Source organism: Phodopus roborovskii, unplaced genomic scaffold (assembly GCF_943737965.1).
Source record: "Phodopus roborovskii unplaced genomic scaffold, PHOROB, whole genome shotgun sequence".
In the NCBI taxonomy this organism is placed as follows: Eukaryota; Metazoa; Chordata; class Mammalia; order Rodentia; family Cricetidae; genus Phodopus; species Phodopus roborovskii.
In genome coordinates, this window is record NW_026126410.1 from 18,428,040 (window position 1) to 18,436,240 (window position 8,201).

Genomic DNA, 8,201 nt, shown 5'->3' on the forward strand with positions numbered 1-8,201 from the left:
CACTAAACATAACTTCTTAGATGGCCGTTGACACAAAACTGAGTGCTTCACATTGTTCTAAATACATGTTGGTATAATTTACAAAATTCAATCATATCTTTCTTTCCTGAATATATAAAAATTAAAATACCAATTAAAAAACAAATGTATTTCCTCCTTAAATGCTGCTTGCAGATATAATCTCAGCATTTTAATAGTGGTAATTTAAGAGATTTATTTTGCTCACAAGGTGACAATCTATAGTTGACCTATAGGCTCATAGTGCAAATAAAAAGTTCAAGAATGCAACAACTGACATTTCTAAAAATAAAAAAAAAAAAAACGTAAAATTCTTAAAAGGTTCATGCAAAAAGCTGTACTATGATGCAGATGGCTGCAGAACTAGACTGCTTGCTAATTTCACTAGCAACATCAATGGGACTCCTCATGTTTGCATATTCAACTTGAACTCTCATCTTAGGCTTTGTATTTGGTTTTTCCAGTTTCATTAATGATACAAATATGATTAAAATCCCTGAAGTATTCATTATAGTCAAGGGCATATCCAACAACAAACTTGTCCGGAATTTCAAATCCAACAAAGTCTTGCCTATATCCAACACTTCAAAAGGTCCTTTTCACCAGCAAGCTTGCAACCTTAACCATTTTGGGGTTGTTCCGCTTGACCAAGGAAAGCAAAGTTTGCATTGTTTTACCAGTGTCAATTATATCTTCAACAATCAAGACATTCTTTACAGTTAAAGTTGAGAGATCATCCCCACCAATAATTTTTATGTCCCATTGACTGATCATTACAGTAGCTCTTCGGCCTGATAAAATCTACAGTCATGGGAATGGATCCATTACTATTTCTATTCAGTGCTTTAATGTATTCCAACAGGTCATCAAAGAATTTACAGCCCCTCTTCAGTACATAGAGGGGCACAATGTGATGGTCTCCCCTCTTTCATGACATCTCGAGAAAGTCTTTCAATCCTATCCATAATCAGTCCATGAGGAATAAACACCTTTTCCAAATCCTCAGCATAATGATTAGGTATACAAAATAAATCTAGGTCATAGCCTGATTCATCATCACTAATCACGACGCTGGGACTGCGGGTCGCCACGATGGAATCGGTCTGCTCGCTGGAACAAAAAGCGGTTTCAGGAGGAGGTGCTACGGCACCAGAAAGCCGTGAGGTAAGACCAACAAGCTTCTCAGCAACTGCTCAGAGACCTTGATATTTCTTTTATATTTTACTTAAAAAATACATACTTTTATTTAAGTTTTATGATCTATACAAGTACCCATATACAATCATATGTATGGTACCTGAAAAGATTTAATTTTACCAATATTAATATATAATAAAAATTTAGAAATTATTAAACTAGAAGTCTGAGTAGTAACTGCTAGCATTACATTTCTTACTTAAAATATGTAGCCCCAGGGATTCATGAGTGAACTTCTAAAGAATTCAACAGGAACAAATTTTAATTAATTTGTGATTAATCTCTAGGATAACTATGTCTCTTTGTTTAGCACTTAGTCTTACAGTATTGAATCCAGTTTACTTCATTGACGTTAATTTCATTGAAATTAAAGAAAGGATTTCTGTAAATAGTTTAAATGCCATTTATTCATCAGGCAAGTTATTTATTAACAAATAGATACTTTATCCTGATCTTCTCTAGATTTTCTATGTGTTAATTTATCTTTGCTAAATTGCCTAAGACTGAGACATTCCTAAAATTCTGACTCTTTGAAACTTACATTTAGAAGATGATGTTTTTTCTCACTCCAGTATTAACTTGGATTATCTCCTTTACAGCTTTTGACTTACTCTCAGAGGAGAATTTCTTTGTGAGTTTATTGATAACAACTCAACACCTGATCATAAAAGCAGTCAGAATCCCATATCCAGTTGCTGAGTGGCTCTCCCATACCTTTCAGAATGTTTATTGACAAAATTCTGGTCTACTGGTTGTAGTCTCAGAGGCTCCTGAGCTCAGTAAGACAGAGAATCCTGGTCTTGGGTCTTTAATAAGTGGTACCTCAGACCTTTCATTTCCCTCTTGGCATCTTTCTACAGTGTGATTTAACACTTGTCTCCAGCGTGGGTCTTGGGATCTCAGCAAGCAGGCAATACAATATTTTACACTTTGACCTTTAGCTAGTTTACTCATTTACTATTATCTAGGGTCTATAAAAATAGTGAGATGTGGCCTGTTTTCAACAAGTAACAAACTTTACCTTTAATGGCAATACCCAGGGAAGGTTTGCAAGCAGAGGGACATTTTAGCTAACTTTAGCCACAAGACTAGCCAAAAAAAAAAAAACCTGAATAAAGTTGGAATGTATATAAACCTTGATGACATACATGTAAAATATTTTACATCTATGTACATATAGAAACATATTATTCCTTAGGAAATGTGTTTTAGCCTCAGACTTTCTCCCATATTGCTATTCACAGGCAGTCCAAATTGTTCTGTTCTCACTGGCTACCACTTCAACCATTTCCTTATTTTGAGATAATGAAAGAAATGATATTACTGAAAAACTATTATGTGATTTTTAAAGCTAAACATTTGTTATTATATAATACTATTTCAGTTTACCAACCATGAAAACATTGAAAGAGAGGTTAAGTAACAAAAACTGAGTTGCAGTGCTAAGGGGTGGCACAAGCAAGATCTAAAATCTGTGCATCTATTTGTATAGCTATAAAACAGGGCCCCCAATGCTTTTATTCTCACATGCAAATATGACAACATCGCCTTTTTCTAGGTGATTTCTCTCTATGCCATTCCTCCATATATTTCTGGCAACCTTTGTGTTCTGAAGACCTATTGGCCTTAGAGTGCTTACCTTGACCTCTATCATCTTCACTTGATTTCCTGTTTAACTCCATTAATTCTTGTTATCAGGACTGTTAGATTTCAAAATATTTTGAGACCTCAGAACATATTCTAATCTTTGCTTTTTCCATAGTCAGTCACAGCATTCTTGGCAAGAAACATTTCAGCGATATTCAATGTAAGAGATCAGGCAGTCTCTGTTCTCCCATCCATGATGGTAGACTCAGAAAGACACAGATGCTATATGGCACCATACCACCCGAAACTCTTTATTTTCCCTTCTACATCTCCCAAAAGACCATCTTTACCTCTATAACTTTCTCCATTTCTCCCTTTCACTATTCATATACTATAGCTTCAACTTATTTGAATCCATTGGTTTTGTAATTCCAATATCTTAGATTAGGGTATACCTTCTAACCTAGGAAATGGGCAGAGTTCCACAGAAACTTTTTAGGTTCATACATTCCAAGAAAGTGGAGGGAAAGGTCATTTGTTATGTTTACTCCTTCTCTTAATTCATTTGTGGTTTCTCAGTCTGTCCATGTTAGCTGCCTGAACCGTGTGTATCGTAACATATGCCAGGCTCTTCTGAGAGCCAGTACTTAGAATATACCCTCTCAGTGCTCACCTAAATTCAAATGGCTTAAAATAATGTTCATTGCCAGTTCCCATTCAGTGAAGTTACTGAACCGTCCATTTCATTGAACTTTCTTTCATTTTTTTCTGCCTTTCTTGGATGTTATAAATTATGAATAAACATTGCACTTGTCAAGTTGTAAAATAACACAAGGAATAGAAATAAAAGGCATTAATGGTAAAAGAAGAAATTGAGCCAACATCTTCACAAACACAATAGTCACTGGTATATGCTACAATTTTAAAGTCTCAGAAAGACATTTTCCTGTTGACAAATAGCTTGATTCTTCTGTTTTGTGACACAATGGGTTTAATCAGAACTGTGAAAGTTAAAAAAGAAATTTGGAGAGAGAGCAGAGTTGACAAGAGTGGGAGGAATAAAAGAGAGTATGAGGGTAGGAGTAACCAAAATGTATTATACACATATATGATATTGTTAAAGAATAAATATGATAAACACTATTTCATTTTTAAAGTTTTTCTTCATATTATGTTTATATTTATTTATATTTTAAGCATTTCTTTTTATATGTATAGTGTAATTTATATTGTAAGAGTTTTCTCTATATTTATATTGTACTTCATGTTGTTATACTTCTATAAATATGTGTAATTACTAATAGTTTATGCATATAAATAGGACACTAGAAGTAAAATGCCTGGAGTTAGCCACAATCTAGTGTATAAACAGGTTCATATTCACATGTATGTGAAGATGAAATATGAAGATATATGTCTTCTGAGATATTTCTCTTGTGTTCAAGATCACCCAAAAACAAACATCTTGGAACATACGCATAACTTGCAGGTTGCTATTAACACTCAATAGTCATCCTGGAACAGTCATGATGGTTCTATGAATGAGATGATGAGAGTGACTGATAACGATTTTACTTGCCAAAATCTACCTACTGTTATTGTGTTCAATGTTTACCAACAGAACCCTACACTGGGCTAATACAAGGCTATGCCTTGGACAGACTAGTGAGGTATTTCTCCTTGGAGCCAAGACACCTCATTCATCAATGGGTCCCAGGTTTAATAATCTGCTAAAGTTGACACCCATCAAAGTTTTCTGATCTTTTATTGGAAGAGGTATATTTATCACTCTGCTTTTTTGTTTGTTTGTTTGTTTTGTTTTTTTTTTTTCTTGTGCTGAGTTATCAGTGTTTCACATCTCCCTTGGTAATTGTCCATCCATTTTGTCCATAGAGACTATGTTCTATTAATGATCTCCAGAACTGCACTTGGGTTCAGTCTGCTAGGTGGTTCATACAAGCCAATGGTCAGCATAGTAATTAATTCCTCATAGACACTTGCTGTTTTAAAACCATCACCTGGCTCTGTTTATGACTGTGTCTTCACAGGAATTATTAATGGAGCCCTTTTGTGTGCCTCACATTAGCATCAGTCCTGGTCAGTGTTGAAGCTTCATCACAGAATATCTTAGCAATACCAGTAGTGCATTCCAGATAGATTTGTGAGTGAACTACCCTTCTAGGTTTTGTCATGGAATAAGTGGTGTGAAATATCCTGGCTTCTCATAGTATATACATTTTAAGATGTATATTTAATTCAGTTGCTTTATTATTTCCTCTGTCATATGCCAAAAACACGGCCATTTCTACTTAGAATTTTTTTTGACAATCATTATGTCCAGGCTTCTAAGAGTCATTCTTGCGCAAAACTGTAGTCTTTGTTGGGGTATTAAATTATGTGTCCTGAAAAAGTGACCCCAAGTATTCTTTCATAGCCAGTCTTCCTACTAAGCACTATTCAAAATCAGAAGCAGGAATATTGTTTTGACTTCTACTGGTATATGGGAGATAAAGTCTTGCAAATCATTTTATGTATAATCCATTCTTATTATCAGACAGGTACATCCTCTATTCAGGTAGTGCTGAAACTTATCACTGTCGGGATAAAATTTGGCAGCAATACTTAAGACAGATTTGTTGCTTCACAGCTGAGAAAGGCATTGTGAGTATATTCTAGTTCTGTTGATTGCTAGTTCTTAATAGGTAACCTCTTCATAAAGCTAGGGGCTCCAGAAAAGCTGCCAAGTTAAAGAGCCTCCTTTTTACACAGGGCATCCAGGCAGATGTCTCCAGTGTGTATTTTAGGGCTCAACTGTATTCTATCAGGACCATTATATTCATATACAAGAATAGGATCTGCGGTGTACTTCCTTTATTTTTGGAAAGCTGTTACTAAACAATTTTATATTCAGCCTGACATTGAGCTCTGCTTGCCCTTGCACTGCCAAGAAGAATGGTGTCTTTGTGGAGTCCTTTGGACACCCTAACAGCCATTAGCTGCTTTTCAAAGATACAGGCTTTCCTTTTCTATTTCATGTTATAAATAGAGCTTTCCAGTGACCCGCCAGTTCTACTCTTATTGTAGCTACCTGTTTCAGTTTGCTTTCTGTTGCTGTGACAAAACACTGACCAAGAACAATGTTTGGAAGAGAGGATTTATTTGGCTGACATGATTTATTTTCCACTCTACCATCAAGGGGAACCAAGGAAGGAATTCCAAGTAGGAACCTCTAGGTGAGAATTGAAACAGAGACCATGGAGGATTGCTGCCCAGTGGCTTTCTTTTGGGCACAGACTCAGCTATCTTTTCTTACACAGTACAGACACACCTATACAAGGAAGGAAATACCCACAGTGGGTCAGAACCTCCAATATCCATTTCCAAGAAAACAAATGTTCCACAGGAATGTGCACAGACTGTAGAAGACTAATAGAATAAGTTTTTGCTTAGGCTCCTTACTTACCTAGTCTCAGGTTTGTGGCCACTTTAACAGTGTCTGATATGGGCTCTGTCTCATAGAGTGAGCCTTAAATTTGATCAAAACAGTGGTTGTTTACTCCCATAATACCTGTGCCTCTATTGCATCAGTATATCTTGTAGGCAGGTTGCTATTATAGATCAAAGAATGTGTAGCTGTGTGATGTTGATGATTTTATTTCTTTTCTATTAGCTCTCAGTGTATCTTCCTGCCTGGACTTGAATGCTAGTCATCAAGGGTGAAGTTTCTAATTGGGAGATATCACACAGAATGGGAAGTAAATACAAGGTCCCACTCCAAACTAAGAAGCTATTTGCAATTGATACCTACTTGAAAAGAAAAGAAGAGAAAAGAAAAGCCCCCCAGACTGATAGCTGGGAATCCAGCATGGGACTGACTCTGCCCCCCTCCCCCCCCCAATCATGGGTCTCAGATAGAAGGACTGAGCAGTCTAAGGGACCTCAGACAGTGGAACCAGGATGTATTCCTGGTGCACAAAAGGACCTTGTGTACACATCCCCCATGGAGGGATAACTGCCTTAACCTAGAGACAGGAGAAAAGCCTTAGTCCCTACTTCAAATGACTTGACAGATTTACATGACCCCACCTGGATGGCATTGCCCTACATGTGGAATTGGGGTGGGGGGATGGGAGGGAAGAGTGGTCAGGATGCATGTGAGAGGGAAGAGAGGGTAAGAGGGAGGGAAAGAGGGAGGGAGGGGGAACTGGGATCGACATGTAAAATAAAAAAATAAATAATTGAAAAAAGAAAGAAAAGAAAATCAATTTTACTTGAGTATGGCAGCCACATTCTAGGGCAGACCTATGCCCAGAGTACTTGGCCAACACAAAATGGACTGTTTTTTTTTTTGTTTGTTTGTTTGTTTGTTTTTGTTTTGTTTTGTTTTTTGTGTGTATATGTATATGTGTCAGAGAACTCTTTTTATTTTTATTTGTTTTCGTTTTTCTTACTGTTTTGCTTTGGGGAATTTTTAGTCAGCTAGTTTATTTCAATTTTTTCTCAAGAATGAGAGAAAAAAAACAATGAAAATTGGTAGGTAGGGATGTAGAAACGATGTGGTAAGAGCTGGAGGAAAGGAAAGAGTATGAACAAATTCTATTGTGTGAGAAATTTTTAAAATAAAAAGTAATTTAATAAAACATAATCCAAAGCCTCTTAACTGTGGATCCCTTTAAAATCCAAAAGAAGTATATGTTTTATTATTGCAAAAGTAAAGAACAAGGCAGAATTGCAATTGTATCAAAGCAAACCAAATTCCAACAGTAGAGCTCCAGATTTTGTAGGTCATTGTCTGATATCTAAAACCTTTGGAATCCTCTGGACTCCAAAGGGCTTGGGCAGTCTCTCTTTTCTATGCAATTCCAAACACATAAAACATGTTTGATAGATTCAGTATAGCTTTGCTCCTTACCCACTGGAATCTTTGATGGTTATTCCATGGTTTTGACATCTCCAAGAGTTGTAGTCTCCACTTCACCTAAAGTTGCCCCTTTACCAATGGCTGCTCCTGGTCTCTTCAAGGACTCCAATGCTATCTGATAGCTCAAGCCTCAGCTTCTCCTCATGTGCCCTTTAATACTATAGCTCTCATGCTGCCCAAAACAGATCAATCTAGGAGATTCTTAACACATTGCCAAGTTAGGCTGCCAGCATGGGGTGTAGCCGTGACAAGTTCTGGGCCATAGTTTGTGTACTGACCCTAAGAAAATACTTCCCAGAATAATTCACCTCAATGATATTGATCACTTAATCATGCTGACTTTTCAGCTGTAGCTAACTAGCATCAGTGTCCCAGTAAAGTAAATGCTTCTCTTCAGTTATGTAGGACTATTGTTAATCACAATTAATTGCTGAGTATTCAGTGACAGCTCACTAGAAACTAGATATTATTAACCCAT

The 8,201-nt window shown here is 36.5% G+C and overlaps 1 pseudogene; it reads right to left on the minus strand.

The window, feature by feature from the left end:
• Positions 1-456: 456 nt before the first annotated feature.
• Positions 457-2,897, minus strand: LOC127220772 (hypoxanthine-guanine phosphoribosyltransferase-like; annotated as a pseudogene).
• Positions 2,898-8,201: the final 5,304 nt, after the last annotated feature.